This window comes from Furipterus horrens, unplaced genomic scaffold (assembly GCF_987537825.1).
Source record: "Furipterus horrens unplaced genomic scaffold, mFurHor1.1.pri manual_scaffold_12, whole genome shotgun sequence".
NCBI classification, from domain to species: Eukaryota; Metazoa; Chordata; class Mammalia; order Chiroptera; family Furipteridae; genus Furipterus; species Furipterus horrens.
Genome location: NW_028327182.1, coordinates 44,554,196 through 44,572,331, shown reverse-complemented (window position 1 = coordinate 44,572,331; position 18,136 = coordinate 44,554,196).

The following is an 18,136-nucleotide window of genomic DNA, read 5'->3' as shown; positions in this document are numbered from 1 at the left end:
GCATTCCCACCAGCAATGCACCAGGGTTCCCGTTTCTCCGCATCCTCTCCAGCACAGGTTGTTTGTTGATTTGTTGATGATGGCCATTCTGACTGGTGTGAGGTGGTATCTCATTGTGGTTTTAATTTGCATCTCTCGGATGGCTAGTGATGTTGAGCATACTTTCATATGTCTATGGGCCCTCTGTATGTCTTCTTTGGAGAAGTGTTTGTTCAGGTCCTTTGCCCATTTTTTAATTGGGTTGTCTGTCTTCTTGGTGTTGAGTCGTATGAGTTCTTTATATATTTTGGAGATCAATCCCTTGTCTGAGATGTCATTGGCGAATATATTTTCCCATATGGTTGGTTTCCTTTGCATCTTACTGATGTTTTCTTTAGCTGAGCAGAAACTTTTTAGTTTGATGTAGTCCCATTTGTTTATTCTTTCCTTTATTTCCCTTGCCTTAGGAGATATATCAGTGAAAATGTTGCTACGTGGGATATCTGAAATTTTCCTGCCTATTTTTTCCTCTAGGACTTTTATGGTATCACGGCTTACATTTAAGTCTTTGATCCATTTTGAGTTTATTCTGGTGTATGGTGTGAGCTGGTGGTCTAGTTTCATTTTTTTGCATGTCCCTGTCCAGTTCTCCCAACACCATTTGTTGAAGAGGCTCTTTTCACTCCATTTGATGTTCTTTCCCCCTTTGTCAAATATTAGTTGACCATATGAACCTGGGCTTATTTCTGGGCTCTCTATTCTGTTCCATTGATCTATATGTCTGTTTTTATGCCAGTACCAGACTGTTTTGATTACCGTTGCCTTGTAGTATAGTTTGATATCAGGTATTGTGATTCCTCCTACTGTGTTCTGCCTCAAAATTGCTGTGGCTATTCGGGCTCTTTTTTGGTTCCATATAAAGTTTTGAAGTATTTGTTCTAGGTCTGTGAAATATGTTGCTGGTATTTTAATAGGGATTGCATTGAATCTATAAATTGCTTTGGGTAGTATGGACATTTGAATGATGTTGATTCTTCCCATCCATGAGCATGGTATACGCTTCCATTTATTTGTATCTTCTTTAATTTCTTTCTTCAGTGTTATGTAGTTTTCTGTGTACAGGTCTTTTACCTCTTTGGTTAAGTTTATTCCTAGGTATTTTATTTTTCTTGTTGGTATGGTAAATGGGATTTTTCTTTCAGTTTCTATCTCTGAGTTTTTATTGTTGGTGTATAAAAATGCCTTCGATTTCTTAATATTGACTTTGTATCCTGCTATTTTGCCGAATTCACTTATTAGATTGAGTAGTTTTTTTGTGGAGTCTCAAGGATTTTCTATGTATACTATCATGTCATCTGCAAATAATGACAGTTTTACTTCCTCTTTTCCAATTTGGATGCCTTTTATTTCTCTTTCTTGTCTGATTGCTGTGGCTAGAACTTCCAAGACTATGTTGAATAGAAGTGGAGAGAGCAGACATCCTTGTCTTGTTCCTGATCTCAGGGGGAATGCTCTCAGTTTTTGCCCATTGAGTATGATGTTGGCTTCAGGTTTCTCATATATGGCCTTTATTATGTTGAGGTATGCTCCCTCTATTCCCATTTTGCTGAGAGTTTTTATCATAAATGGGTGTTGTACTTTATCAAATGCTTTTTCCGCATCTATTGATATGATCATGTGGTTTTTGTCTTTCATTTTGTTTATGTGGTGTATCACGTTTATTGATTTGCAAATATTAAACCATCCTTGCATCCCTGGGTTGAATCCTACTTGATCGTGGTGTATGATCTTTCTAATGTGTTGCTGGATCCGGTTTGCCAATATTTTGTTGAGGATTTTAGCATCTATGTTCATCAGTGATATTGGTCTGTAGTTTTCTTTCTTTGTTGTGTCTTGACCTGGTTTTGGAATTAGGGTTATACTGGCTTCATAGAACGAGTTTGGGAGTCTTCCCTCTTCTTGTATCTTTTGGAATAGTCTGAGGAGGATAGGAGTTAGTTCTTTCCTAAATGTTTTGTAGAATTCACTTGTGAAGCCATCCGGTCCTGGGCTTTTGTGTGCTGGGAGTTTTTTGATTACTGCCTCAATTTCGCTAGCTGTTATTGGTCTATTCAGACTTTCTGCTTCTTCTTGATTCAGTTTGGCAGACTGTAGTTTTCCAGGAATCTGTCCATTTCCTCTAGGTTGTCAAATTTCTTGCCATACAGTTGTTCGTAATAATTTCTTATAATTCTTTGTATTTCTGTGGTATCAGTTGTGATTTCTCCTCTTTCATTTCTGATTTTATTTATTTGGGTCCTCTCTCTTTTTTTCTTGATGAGCCTGGCTAAAGGCTTGTCAATTTTGTTTATCTTTTCAAAGAACCATCTCCCACTTTTGTTGATCTTTTGAATTGTTAGTTTAGACTCTATGTCATTTAATTCTGCTCTGATCTTGATGATTTCCTTCCTTCTACTTGATCTATGTTTTGCTTGTTGTTCTTCCTCTAGTTCTTGTAGCTGTAGGGTTAAATTTTTTATTAGAGATTCTTCTAGCTTTTTTAGGTAGGCTTGTATTGCTATGAACTTTCCTCTTAAGACTGCTTTCACTGTATTCCATAGGTTTTGGGTTGTTGTGTGTTCATTATCATTGGTTTCCAGGAACTTTTTGATTTCTTCCTTGATGTCATTGTTAACCCATTCATTATTTAATAGCATGTTATTCATTCTCCATGAGTTTGAATGTTTTTGAGTTTTTTCCTTGAGGTTGATTTCCAATTTTAAGGCATTGTGATCTGAGAAGTTGCTTGATATAATTTCAATTTTCTTGAATTTATTGAGGCTTGTTTTGTGTCCTACCATGTGGTCTATCTTTGAAAATGTTCCATGTGCACTTGAGAAATATGTATATTTTGCTTCTTTGGGGTGTAAACTTCTATATATATCGACTAAGTCCATTTGATCTAAAGTGTTGTTCAGTGCCTCAATATCTTTGGTGTTTCTTTGCTTTGAAGATCTGTCCATTGTTGACAACGGGGTGTTAAAGTCCCCTACGATGAGTGTGTTGCTGTCTATATCTTTCTTGGAGTCTTTCAAAATTTTCCTTACATATTTGTGTGCTCCTAAGTTGGGTGCATATATATTTATAAGGGTTATATCTTCTTGATGGATTTTTCCTTTAAGTATTATGAAATGCTCTTCTTTGTCTCTTTTTATGGACTTTGCTGTGAAATCTGTTTTGTCTGATGTAAGTATTGCTACCCCGGCTTTTTTTTCATGTCCATTTGCTTGAAATACTTTTTTCCATCCCTTTACTTTCAGTCTGTGTAGATCTTTTGTTCTAAGTTGTGTCTCTTGTAGACAGCATATATGTGGGTCATTCTTTCTAATCCATTCAGCTACCCTATGTCTTTTAATTGGAGCGTTTAATCCATTTACGTTTAAGGTTATTATTGATAAGTACTTATTCATTGTCATTTTTCCCCTTTGTACTCTTGTTCTTCTCTGTCTCTCTCTGTTTCTTTATCTTCTTAGAGCAGACCCTTTAGCATCTCTTGCATTGCCGGTTTGGTGGAGATGTATTCTTTTAGTCTTCCTTTGTCTGAGAAACTCCTTATTTCGCCTTCCATTTTGAATGAGAGTCTTGCTGGGTAGAGTATTCTTGGTTGTAGGCCTTTGTTTTTCATTGCTTGGAATATTTTTTGCCATTCCCTTCTGGCTTGTAGTGTTTCTGCTGAGAAATCTGAGGATAGCCTTATTGGAGCTCCCTTGTATGTTATTAGTTGTTTCTCTCTTGCTACTTTTAGGATTCTCTCTTTGTCTTTGAATGTTGCCATTTTAATTATGATGTGTCTTGAGGTGGGCCTGTTGGGGTTCATCTTCATTTAAACCCTCTGTGCCTCCTGGATTTGCGTGACTCTTTCTCTCCTCATGTGAGGGAAGTTTTCTGTCATTAGTTTTTCAAAGAGCTTTTCTATCCCTTGCTCTTCTTCTTCTCCTTCTGGAATTCCAATGATATGGATATTGTTACGTTTCACGTTGTCCTGCAGCTGTCTTAGAATCTCTTCAGTCTTGTTCAGTCTTTTTTCATTTTGTTGCATTGTCTGGGAGTTTTTGTGTACATTGTCCTCCAGCTCGCTGATCCGATCTTCTGCTTCCTCTAGCCTGCTTTTAATTCCTTCTACTGTGTTCTCCAATTCAGAGATTGTATTCTTCATTTCCTCCTGGCTCTTATTGATAGCTTCCATGTCCTTTTTGATGCTGGTATAATTCTCAGTAAGTTCCTTATAGTTCTTCTGGAGTTCACTGTAGTTTTTCTGGAGTTCTTTGTAGTTTCCGCTGAGCTCATTTAGCTTCTCCATAATCCATGTTTTAAATTCCTTATCTGATATTTTGCTCCCCTCTATTTCATTTAGCACTCTTTCTGGGGATTCTACCTTTCCTTTTGATGGGGGGTTGTTTCTCTCTCTCCCCATTTTTGTGATTCCTTTTGTTGGTGCTTCTTAGAATGATCAGTTCTCCCTGGATCTGCCTCTGGTAGCGTCAGATCATGTACCAGACTGGCCCTAGGCAGCCTGTTGGAGACTTCCAGTGATCTACTGCCTTTGTCTCTCTTCTTTAGTTGTTACTATACTCAATCTGTGATCAGCCGTCAGGCTTAAGGACCGTGGGTGTGGCAACTTAATTCCTGTAAGCAGGGCTTTTATTTCCCCTTAGTATGACACCACTTGGAGGGGGATGGTCTGTCTGCTGTACTGGGGCTGAGTCAGCACTGGCTGGTCCTGGGAGGGGGTTAGTGTAGCTTCCACTTGCTCCTCCGCCCTCCTGGATCTCCGTCTGTGTTGTCCTTGATGATATTTCTTTAATCTGTCTGGTTGTATTTCAGCTACTTTTTGGTGGATCTTTTTCTCTGGTTAGTTGATTGAGAGTCACTCTGCCCACCTTGTCTTGAGATCTTTTGTGAAGGTGCTGCTAAAACATAATTACACAACCCAGGCAAGAAACCCACACCCTCCAATGTCTCCCCCAAATACAATCCCAGTATAGGCTGCAAATGAGCCCGTGTTAATATACTTGTGGAGATACTGGGACTCTTATTTCGTAGGAGAAACAGAAAGGAGTTGTTTTAAATGAAGGAAGGGTAATTTTTGAGCTGAAAGTTGATAGAGTATTAATATTAGCAATTGGGATCAAGGTTATGTAAGAGAGCAATTAACATTTACACTGTATGTTTGAAAAGGAGGGGAGGGTTACAGTGTGGAGTGAGAAAGTGGAAGTGTATAGTATTAGGTTTATATAATCGGTATATACTATATGATTAGCGTGGGAGGTAGGGTAGACACAACAGACATCCAGGTAGACAGACAGCCAGAAATTGAAAGAGAGGGCTGGGGAGGTTAGAAGGTGGGAAATAGATTGAGAGAGAATTTTTTAAGGATAAAAATACAGAGTAGAAAATAGCAAGACAGGAAGGGAGAGAGGAAAGAGAGAGAGAAAGTAGAGAAGAGAAGGGTAGGAGAGAGAACGAAAGAAGAAGGGGAGGTAGAAGAGAGGGGACTGGATTAAAATTCTTTTTTAAATTATATATTATAAAAAAGATTAGGAGATTAAAACATGATATAAAGTTGCAAGATAGAGAGAAAAGCTGAATATAGAGAGAGAGGAATAGGAGATAGGAAAGCAAGAGGATTTGGGAGGAAAAGAGCTCAGAGGAGGGAAGGAAATCAGGAGGAAGAGGAGATATTAGGGAGGGGAGGATTGAAATTGAAGAGTTGACAAAAGATAGGATGAAGGAGAGAAATACAAGAGGTAGGGAAAGAAGTGGGGGGATGGGGTAGAAAAAGAGAAGGGGTAAGAATGGGAGAGCAAAGGGAGAGGGGGATAGATTAGAATTATAATTTGAATATTAAGAGATTAGAATATAAAGTGTAATAGGGAGAGAGAGAGAATATGTATAGGGAGAGAAGGAAAATAAGGACAAGAGATGAAAGAAAAACGAATGTAGACTGAAGGGGGACAAAATAAAGAAAGAAATTTAATAAAGTTGAAGGTGCATAGCGCAGAGAAAGGAGAGGGTGAGAAAGGGAGAGAACTTAAAATTATAAAATTAACTGAGAATAGGATGCAGGGGAGAATGCTAAGGGGAGAGAAGGGAGGGAAGGGGAGGGGAGAAAAGGAGTGAGAATAAGAAGGGACTGACGGTAGGGGTAGTTAGAGAGAGAGTGAGAGATAAAAGAATGAGGATTTTAACTCAATTCAACTTTCATGCACAGTCTCTGGGTATTTTTGGTTTGTTTGTTTTTTGGTTTTTCCTTGCTTCCTTCCTGAGTCTGCTCCTATTCAAAATTCCATGAGTTTCAAATCTTTTCTGGTTGGTTGGCTGGCTGTGGGAGGGTTCTGCTTGATTCTGGGGTTGCTAGTCTTTTTTTCGTGGGCCTACCACCGCTCTGCTGTGAGCTGCCTTTAGTTGTCCCCTCCTGAGGCAGCCTCAGCCCTCCTCAGGCTTGTCCAGCTACTCCTTCCCCCTTTTGGTCCAGCCTGTGCCTGCCAGCAATCCCCGCCCTGCCTCCTGTCGTGTTTCTATTCCCAGGCTACAGCTTCTGCTCTCTTCCCTGTCTATATGCCTGCGCACCCTACCTCTCTCCCTGTCTCAAGATCGTCCTTTTGTTCTGCAGGACTCTGGCACAGTCGGTCAAAGTGCCGGGCCCAGTGGCCCTTTCCTGCCCAGGGCCTCTCCCTTGGTCTGGAGCTTTGCAGTGGCTTTCCTGTGTGTGCTCTTCTCCTTGCCCCAAAACTTTCTCTATTCCGAGCTACCGCTTCCGCTGGCTTCCCTGTCTATCGGCCTGCGCACTCTATCTTTCTTCCCACCACAGCACCGTCCCTTTGTTCTGTAGGATTCTAGTGTGGTCGGTCAGCACAGCACTCTCCTACCCCGGGGCTCTCTGCCAGTCTGGAGCTCTGCAGCAGCCCTTCCCTGCGACCCCTTCTCCTTGCCCTAAAACCGTCTCCCCTCCAGAACCTCTGCCTCCGCTCTCTTCCCTACTTACACACCCTGCACGTCCTATTTCTCTCTTAGCCCCAAACCCGCCTTTTGTTCTGTGGGATTCTAGCGCGACTAAAGAGCAAACACTGATTTCAAGAACACAGTTCTCCCCCGGTCCAGAGTTCCGCAGCAGCTTTTCTGTGCTGCCGTTCTCCTTGCCCCAAAACTGCTCCTTTGTTCTGTAGGGCCCTAGCGCTAGTGCTGGGCTCGCCCGGAGTGCCGAGCTTTCAGTCGGAGGTTGCAGCTGAGGATGTTTCCCTCTAGACTCAGATCACACAGTTTCTCCCAGTCCTGATTGTTCACTGTTCTCTCCCTCCTCTGGCTTTTTCGGCCAAATCCTCTCCCTAACTCCCTACAAGAATTCACTCCCGGCTAGTGAACTCTCCGGCTTGATACTGCAAACGCATGGAGTCTCGGAATGACTCAGCCTGCAGTTTGTGATAAACCCCTCCACCCCCCTCCACGCTGCTCCCACGATCTCCTCCCCCACGATCTCCTCCCCGTTCACGTTATCAGATATTCACACTCACTCAGTCATTCTTCCCCGCATTTGTTCCTCCTGGATTGTCTCCTTAACAGGAGCAAGCTGAGAACACTATCCCTACTCCGCGGCCATCTTGGTCCCCCCAATCCATCAATAAGTTCTTACTATATATGTATAGTGATAGACGTTTACTAGACTTATTGTGGTGACCACTTCATAATATATACAAATATCTAATCATTACATTGTATACTTAAAACTATTATAATGTTATATGTCAATTATACCTCAATTTTAAAAAATACTTGATTAGTAATGCCTCGAAACTCTCAAGACCATCAAACACAAGGAAAGTCAGAGAAAATGTCACAGTAAAGAGTATCCTAAAGTGATATGATACTAATTATAATATCATATCCTGGATAGGAACCCCAAACAGAAAAGGTGCATTAGGTAAAAATAAAGTAAACCTGAATAAACTACAGATGATAGTTTATCAACATTGGTTTATTAATTATAACAAATGTACCGTATGATGTTACATTTATGTACAAGATGTTAATATTAGGGAAAATTGGGTAAAGAGGTATATATGGGAATTCCCTGTACTAGCTTCTCAATTGTTTTGTAAATGTAAAACTGTTCTAAAAATAAAGTTTATTTACAAAAAAAAGTTCCTTATAGTTAACTCAAACCGTCACATTGTAATTTTAATTACTTTCAATATTTTTATTATAAAATTTTAATATAAAAGCATTATGTACCTATGTGAAAATATATGTAAAATATAAAGAAGAAAGTGATCACTCATAATCTCTCACTGGAGGAAAGTCATATAAATAATTTAGCATATGAATATCCATATATATTTATATAAATATGTTTACATTGTTTAGATTGTACTATACCTGAAGTTTTGCATCCTTTTTTGCTTGATATTGTTATAACTATTTCTCCTCATCAAAGGTTTGAACATATTTCTTTGGTTGCCATGTTTACTTTATCGATAACATCCATCGCTATTTGGTGACACTGAAAATAAATCACTAAGCTTTTAATTTTATATTATAAAGTATTTGAACATCAGATAACCTCATTCTTTCTCTAAAACCTAGTCAATCACTAAAGTTTCTGGGGTAAGACCAAGGTAGAAAGAAGTAAGTTTCTAAAGATGGGGTGCATGTTAAACATTTTTTTTCAACTTATGAATTCAATGGTTTGCTCTTTAGGGACAGAACATATCCATGGTATAAAAACAGCCAAAACAAAGTGTCCTATTTTCCACTTTAATGGCTGTACCCCATAATTTTCTTAGCCATTGCCCATTTCTGAACATTAAAATTGTTTTCAACTTTTGGCTTCATATATAATGATGTGATGAGCTTTACTGGCTATGAAACTTAAACTTTCACTGATTTTCATATTTTTTCTATAGACTATAGTCCTAGAAGAATTAGTCAATGAAAAGATAAAATTTTAAGGCTTTTCATTCATATATTAAGCTATAATTTATATTCTTGCAGTCAACATTATCTTCAAAGAGCATAAACTTTCATATTCTTAAAGTGAGCCATTCAACTTCCTCTTCACCAGGTCCAGTAACTTTAGTTTCTTTAAACTAAGTTCCTCTCAAAGGAGTGAAAAGATTCGAGACTCCCAAGGGATGATAATCTATCTTGGATGGAGAAGCTTGCATACTACAAGACTCTTTGGAGTCCATTCTCTCCAAAATTGCACACAGCCTTCACAGACTGCTTTCAAATGTATTCGCTCCATAGACATTGGAAGACTTTTGTCTCCATTGCAGCAATAAAAAAGAAGAAACTGACATAGTGATCATATTGACTAAACAAGAAGCAAGCATGACTGTACACAAGTATACATACAAAAAATACAAAAACAATTAAACTGTATATTTTAAATCCAGACCATACCATTGATATGTATTTATGTCTCTTAATAGACAGTTGTTTATTATTCAACAAATAATGCACTAAGAGTCTGATATGTACCAGGCACTGTGGTAGATGTTGGGCATATGATGGCAAACAGCATATACACAGCCTCCACACATGTGGGGTTTAGTTTATGTGGGTGAGTGAGTGTGTGTAAGAAGCACCATAAAGTCAGAGGGGAAAGCCTGTGGATGACACAATGCAACCTGACCGTTCAATTCCAGGCTAACCAACCCCACTCCCAAGTCCTCTGCACTCAGAAGAGAAGTCTTTGTGAGTCTACCTTCTATATGCTTGACAGGTTATGAAGGAGAGGTGATGCAGAGAGCAAAGGCAAAGCCCTGAATTTAATTGAGACATCAAATCTTGAAAAAAAGAGAAAAGATAGCCTTCCCCAACCCCTTTCAGGCCCTATATTCAATGCTTCCATGGAGGTAGACAGTAAACAGGAAAACTCACCACTACTCTGACTGTGACCTACTATCTACAAGGCCAGACTGGCTGGTTTCCTATGCAAATAAAGCCTCCTCACTGTGTGCCTAGGGCAGGTTTTATTTGCAGAGTAACTGACCAAATTCTGGGGCTCTGGTGCAAGCCCAGATCTTCCTGGACCCAGGTCTTTCAGAGCATGTCTGCTCATACTGCTAGTCTGTCTAAGGGTGTTTTCTGTCTATTTCTTTGCTCGTCTGTTTGTCTTCTCTTCAAATCTTTAGCAATTCAATAATAAACACCAGAAACTTAACTCCACTCAAAACATTCACAAACACACTGCAACCATGCTTAATGGCATTGAAGCGAAGGAAGTGGGGCTGGGGGAAACAGGGTGTTGGTGGGTGTTCCCAGTTCCTATGGTCACAGTCTAGCCACAGCCTTAAAACACACAGTATCGGGTTCTCAGCTAGCCCCCTCGGTGGAAAGAGCTGGGAGTTTCTGACCTCCTTTGGGGTTAAGGCTGCTGGTCTCAGTCTGTGCGTAAGCGAGTGGTCACAGTCCTTAATTGCAAAGGGGAAGTGGTCAGAAAACATACTGTGTCCTGGTGAGATTGATAAATTGTGAGATATCTTGGAAGGATGTCAGGAAGTAACAATGAGGTTGTATGTGAAACTAAATATACATGTATCACTTGCATGTTTGGTTATTATTTCCAACATACTCTGAAAAGAAAAAAAAAAAGCAGAGGGGAAGGAGTTTAAGACAGAATCCATAACAGAAACCAACAATATTCTCTACTGTTTCTTTGGTGAAGAGACCACTTTGAAATAATAACAGTTAACATTAAATCCAATGCTGACTATGTCCTGGTTGCTAGTCCATGCACTTTTTATGTGTTAACTTGGTTAATTCATAATAACAGCCCTTTAAAAGAGTTCTCTGTCGCCATTTTACAGACAATAAAACTGAGGCCCATAAAGTTAAGTCACATCCAAGGTCACTATGATCAAGTAAGTAGTATAAGCAGGATTTGTTCCCAGGCAGATGGTTCCAGGTTCCATGCACTTAACATAATTGTGATCAAGTTCAAAAACAACTGATCAAAAGAAAAAGAATATACATTTTTGATCATGCTGTTAATGAAGTTGTTGCTATCAAGATCAAGTTACAAGATCAGGAGTGATTTCAAATTTAAAATTAAAAGCGTATTTCTTTCGTGCTGCCTTTCTTAAGAAGAAAGCAACCTAGAGAAATATAAGAGTCTTTGACCATAGAAAGCTTCCAATTTGATATTGGGTGTTGTTTATGTTTGGGGCTACCTTGCTATCTGAACTAGTGTTTTGCTACCTGACCTAACGTGAAGGAATTGTTGCCAGGATATGCTGTATTATCAGTTGCTGGAGTGCTAAGTAGTTAAGTCTAGAAATAAAACAAAATAAAATCTCAGAAGTTGGTTGACAACAAAATTGAGACCTTAAAATATACTTGGTGATCATAGGCCTACATTCAGTCTTCCAGGAAAGATGTAAGAAATAGATTCTCCACCTTCATGAGCTTGCTCTGTTTAAAATGAAAGTCAAAATCATGGTCCAGGTCTTTGCTCTTTGTTCCTGAAGGTTGGTGAAATTTTTAGAGCCTATCTGGAAGCCTTCATTGGGGTGGCCTAGAGACTGCATTAAATCCAGCAAAACCTTGAGTACCTACTGCTTATACTACTTCCTTTAAAGAAGAGCATTCTAGATATTATGGAAGATACACAGAAATTAACAAGACAAAGGTCTTATCCCCCCAAAGAACTCACGGGAATAACAGAGTCATAATTGTCTTCATATGAAGCCCTAGAACTTCAAGTTAGGGGAAAAATAATTCCATTTGAAGGGATAGGGGAAATATCTTTGGGAAATGTGAGGTTTGAAGTGGACTTTGTAAGTAAGTGGGCTATCAATAGGTAACTAAGGGAAAAGAAAGAAGTTTCAGGTCAAGGAAACACCAAGACTAAGAGAATACATTCTGAATCCTGGATGAAGAGGGTAAGCCAGCCCAACTGTGAACTCAGAATACGTGTGTGTGTGTGTGTGCGCGCGCGCGCACATGCCTGCAGGCACCTGTGTGTGGGGACGAAAGGTGTGGGTGCTCTAGCAAGGACTGAAAATATAAGCCAGGGAAATGTCATGTGAGGTAAAGGATGAGAGACTTTATTCCCACGTGAAGGCGGTGGATGGTCATCCAAGTTTCTGATCAGTTGAATGACATGATTATGACTTTCAGAAGATTTGAAATGTCTTCAGGAAGTGCACCCCAGTTGCAGGTCATAGTGACCCTAATCATCAAACCCGGAGGATGACTTGGGCAACAGCATCCTTATAGTCTGTTTCTGGCTTCAGTGTAGGCCTATAGACTATAGGACGGACGGACACAGTAAATTTGGCCTTGGATTCTCCCTGGGAATAATAATTTATCAAAATTGCACCAATAGTATGACATGGTGGACAAGCAGTTACTGTGTGATATTGAGATTACATAGGAACCACTAACCCCACACTGATGTGCTCCTCCATTTTCACGGAGGACAAAGCTCAGGAAGAGCTTTCATTGACTCAAGGTCAGACACAGAAGTTCATATGTGAGCTGCAGACCCCAATATTTAGATGATCCTTCAGTGGATTAGTATGCTAGGGCTACCATAACAAAGTACCACACACTGGGTTGTGTGTCTGACACCACATAAATATATCATCTCACAGATATGGAGGCTGGAAGTCAGAATCAAAATGTTAGCAGCATTGATTCCTTCTGAGAGCTGTGATGGAGGATCTATTCCTGGCCTATCTCCTTGGCTTTAGAAGGCCACCTTCATGTTCACATGGCATTCTCTGTGTCCAAATTTACCTTTCCTATAAGGACAAGAATTTATTGGACTACACCCTACCTACCCTAATGATCTCATTTTAACTTTATTACCTTTCAGAGACCCTATCTCCAAATATGATCACACTGAGGGTTAGGACTTCAATGTGAATTTTAAAGATATACAACTCAGTACTTTCCTTTTTTGTGAGATGTCACTATTAATATTATCAGCTCATTGTACATGTTATGAGAAATAAGTGGCCCAAGCTTATGAATTACTTTTAACAGTGTATGACACATAGTAAGTGCTCAGTACATAATAGCTAGTGTTACACACATTAACAAAGCAATGTAGAATATTCCCTATTTCTGCCCCTCTGTCCTGATGACTCCTGCTTTTCTCCCAAAGGAAAGTTGGGCTGATTGATGTATAAGCAATCCATCAAAATTCCATGACAGTTCATATGAATGTGGTCACAGTGGCTCTGAAGTCGCCTTTCACAGCTTTGAATGTACATATTCTTCACTGAGAAGTTTACCATTATAAAATAAAAAACAAGCACAGAGTACTTTTATATTGTTTTTCTCAGAAAACATAAACCTCACTGTACTTTTAAATGCAGACTGACAATAGTCTAATTGATGAGTTTGTATAACCAGGGCCAGTAGAAGTTGCAATGCTGTGGCCCATGCTGCCTTAGCATCCCTTCTGCTGGATACGAGAGCCAGGACAGCCCTGGGAAACAGACTGTGTTTAACTGCCAATGCCGACTCAGCAGCAAGTGTGCAAGGACAGTTATTTGTGGGAGACATAAAAAGTGGCTATTATTTTAAAAGAAATTCTCATAGAAAGAATGTTGGATTTAAAATAAATAAATGGGCTCATGGAAGCTGAATAAAACAGAAATATAAGTCAAATGCTGAGCAATTACACTGTGCCATCCACTACGCATGAAAACAGCTATCACAAGTTCTGGGCTTTCAGTATTTTCACATGATAATAATTGTAGCGAAACAGAATGCTTCTAAAATAACAGTTCATTTCATTGACACTGTAGCTTGGATTGAGCACAGCACATCACTGGTTCTATTGATAAGTTAGATACACATACCTTTTTTTCTTTTCATTTTAACATCCCCAAAATTAGCATTGTATCTTAAAATTGATGTGATAGGAAGCATTGTGTCATAGTTCAATTGGCAGTACTTTTTTCTTAGTGTTACATAAATACTGCTAGGCTAAGAATGGTAACACACATTCAAAGAAATGTGGTATCAATTGTAAACTTACTTGTGTTTCCCTTGGGAATAGAAATATGACTTGCATCCTCCTTATATCTCCCTATATTTCTTCATCTAGAGCTATATTGTGGCATAAGTAAGAACATCCTCAAGATGCAAATGTAAAAAAGTAAATAAATGTATACAGAGATTAATGACCTAAATTATTTCACACTACAAGTTAGCAGTAAGTAATTTAGACACAAAAATAGTGTAGTGAATCTAACTGGTCATGCAGATGAAGACTATGAGATTGTCAAAGGCTAACCATGGAATCGCTTGTGTGTGTGTTGTGTCAGCCTGCATTTGTCTCTTCAGGGTCGCAGCATAGCTTGGGAATTAGGAAAGAGAAGGAAGCTGAAGCAATATAAGGAGAAGTGTCAGATATAAGAAGCCTGAACAGCAGAGACTGTTGTTGAGCCTCAAAGGAGAGTCAGACCCCAGCCTTTCTATTGTGCAGATACACTGTCCCCAACTAGATTGTTAGTTTCATATTCAGGTTTCAGCTTCACAAAGCAGACCATGCAATTCCAGGTCCTTACAACTCAAAGAGATGGACATCCAATTCATTAGTGCTTAACAAACATCTCTCTTAAAGAAATTGAAAACATTTCTGTCATGCTATCTACCATAGGCTCATGGAGAAGGGAAAACAAGGTAGATAAGACTCACAGTCAAGCTCCAGGAAAATTCTTCCAGCAGAACTGAGGCCTCAAGGAAGGTCAGAAGAAAATTTTAACTTGTTCACACAAATTGAAAACAGATCAGCCTTGTAAGTGCAGCTGCTTCCTTTAGGTTAATGGCTGAACATCATTCTTCACACTAGGCTGGACAGTAACAAGTTTCAGGTTTTTGTCCCCCTTTCACATTGTTAGACAGACATATATCTATTTCAGATATAAAAGGAAACAAGCACATTTTAAAACAGAGAAAGGATTGACTAGGTTTACCATATGACCCAAGGGAATCCACACTCGGTGCTCTTTCTTCAGTTATGAAAAAATGGAACTCATAGCAATCACTTAAGAAGGTGTCTTAAACACAACTTAAGGACAATATAATTGGAGAAGAAAGGTGTTAAAATAAATTAATATAAGTTCACTTGTTTCTACTCTTCCTCATTTTTTACATTTTTTCCTTCCCACTTCCTGCCTACAAAGGAGGCCTTCCCCCACCTACCTTCATGTTGTCTTACTTGCTACATAGACAGTTGAACAGACATCTCCTGGGAATGTGAAATGCCTAGCACTCTGCTAGGCCCTGGGGATGGGATCCTGAAAACAGTCTCAGCAGTCATGGGACTTAAACCAATGACTAGGATGGTGGGCCCCATACCCCTCTAGCTCTTCTGTGAATTTTTTCGGTCAGCATTTCTTCTTGAATTTGTAAAGTAAACAAGAATGTGGTCCTAGGTGCTTATGATAAAAATTCTAGTAAAATGGAATTGCCAACTGAGAAGAATATCTCTCCCATCTTTGCCTGGCCCCTTCAGTTTTTACTTAGCATCTGTTAAGTGTCATTGTGATACAATAATGGATGCGAAAAGTACCTTATAACCTATAGAGATATGTAACAATCCTGCACTATGATTATTAGCTCTGTATCCCCAGCACTGTCTTTCCAAGACTGGAAGAGATCCTAGCTTCGTTATTCTTTAGTATAGAACACTTTTTGACACTTTCATCTTAAAATAAAGAGTGAATTTCAACAGCCTAAAGGCTTTTGAAGACAAAATGTAAACCAAGAAAGCTTGTTCAAAGTGGAACCAAATAGGTCTAAGTTGAACCTGAGGTGTGAGGTCTTGAATCAGTAGCCATGTATTGCATGATACACATTTTTACTGACATATTTACATCCTATAAATTCCATGTATTGTCTTGTGAAATGTGATTTGCAATGAAAAGCACCAGGATAAGCGGTCTGTTATTTTATGTCATTACAGGCTTGGGATAGAACCACAAACCAGAAACAGCGGAGCCAGACAAGGTCACGACCCATCAGCAATACCACTATCAGCCATTATCATTGACTATACTTTCTCTTGCCTACTGCCAAAAGCCCTGCTAAACTAGTTTGTGTGAAATATCAGGCAATGATTTAGATTTTCCTTTTTCACCAGTCTGATTTTTTTTTTTTTAATCATCAGCCACACAGGCTAGAGCCCTCCCTGGGCAGCATTATGACTGAGATGTGATTGGAAGGCTCACAACCCCTTTTGCTCTGAACAAAAAATGTTGTTGTTTTTTTCCCTCACCTTGGAAGGGACCCACAAAGAGAACTTTGGGTGGCATCTTTCCAGAACTCAATATTCCTTTAAAAGACTTCTTACGCCACAGAAAGGGAAGGAGGGTAAATGGTAGGTTTCTAGAAAGGGAGGTTGGTTGAAAGACAAATAACTGAAAGAGAAGATACAGTATTCTGGAGGTGGGAGGAGGGGTAGCTACAGATCAGGCTCAGCAGACTCATGTGGACTTGGTCCACAAAAGTGAATAAAAGAAGGAAGGAAAGAAAATGAAGAGAGGAGGAAACAGGGAGGAAGTCAATTAATACAAGCCTTCCACAGCTTACAACCCAGAGCAGGAGAGGGACAATCAAGTAAAAACCCTCCAGTATAAAATCACAAGTGTGATAAGGGCTGGTAAGGAGCCCTCCAAAGGACTGTTAGTGGTGCATTTGGCAGGAGGAACTTGATTTTTTTCTGAGCAAGCAGAGAAGGCTTCTCCAAGGAACTGATGCTCAAGCTAAATAGAGGAACACTATACTTTGCCAAGGAGATTATGTAGGTAGCGGAGAGTCTCCGGTAGAAGAACAGTATGTGCGAAGGTCATGTGGCTGGGTGAATCATGGCCTACCTGAGAAGGTGGAACTAGAGGACGAAGGAGTTATGGGGGAGAGGAGTCTTCACAGAAGCTTGGTCACACAGGACTGGTCAGGCAGAAAAAGATTTTTCAAATGGGTTTGAAGGGCAGGACAGACATTTTTTAAAAGATCATTGTGGTTTCAGCGTGAAGACTGACTTTTGGAAGGTGACAGGGGATACAAGAGAACAGTCAGTGTAGGAGCTACAGCAGCCCTCCAGGCTAGACAAGACTAACTACTCATCAGACGCGATGAGTAATTAAGTCATGGAATGGACATTGTCCATAATAAAGCAGTAAGAAGGACCAGCAGGCGGCCACTCAACATACACCAAGCTGCCAGCTTGGGCAAAGAAAGCTCCTTGTTACAGGTGGGGCATTCCGTGCCACCCTTCCTCCCCTGCACCCATTCCAACCCAGGCGTCTGTCCTGTGAGAGCTGGGAAGACCTGCCTCGCCCTCTGCTTCCAGATGCTGGGTTTCTCACTTAGCTCCTGACCAGTGCTTGTAGCCTTTGTTTCTGCTGCCACAGTGGGTGGCTAATGAATGACTATCTACAGACTTATGGCACAAGAGGCCTTCAGGGTCTAAGCAAAGGAATTTGTCAAGAGCAGAGGTAAGGGAGAAACTTACTAATTAGTATTTTGCTTAATTATATCAATATATTATTTCTTATAAAATAACAGTTCACCTTTGGTGGCTAGGCTCCACAGCACTTAGCAATATCTTACACCAGTGGTTCCCAAACTTTCTGGCACCAGGGACTGGTTTTGTGGAAGATGGGGCGGGGGGGTGCAGGCAGAGGCAGAGCTCGGGTGAGCTTTGCTCTCGGCCAGGTTGCTAACAGGCCATGGACTGGCACCGGTCTGTGGCCCTGGCATTGGGAACTCCTGCCTTACACTACCCCTTAGAATCAGGCTGCAGACAGCACCCCAAATCTTTGGTCTTGTTACATTTTCCCTTTTTGCTCCTACTTCACCTGCTCATTAGCCAACACTCACCTTCTTCTGCTGATTCCCAGAAAAATTAATTCTCAACTGGCTCTAGGGTTAGTTAAGTCTTCTCTCAGAGGTGAGTCGTCCCAAGGCAGTAAACCTTTCTTCATATTTCTCTGCCTATTGTTCCTCTTTTGCAGACTTCCTTTCTCATTCTCACAGAGAAGATTGTCTTCCTTACCTGTTTCTGTTTGAAGATTCGATGAAATCAACAACCTCTGCTTCTTGCAGCATGTGAACCTCCATGATCTCACAGGCAGATCAGAACTTGAAAAAGAGCAGG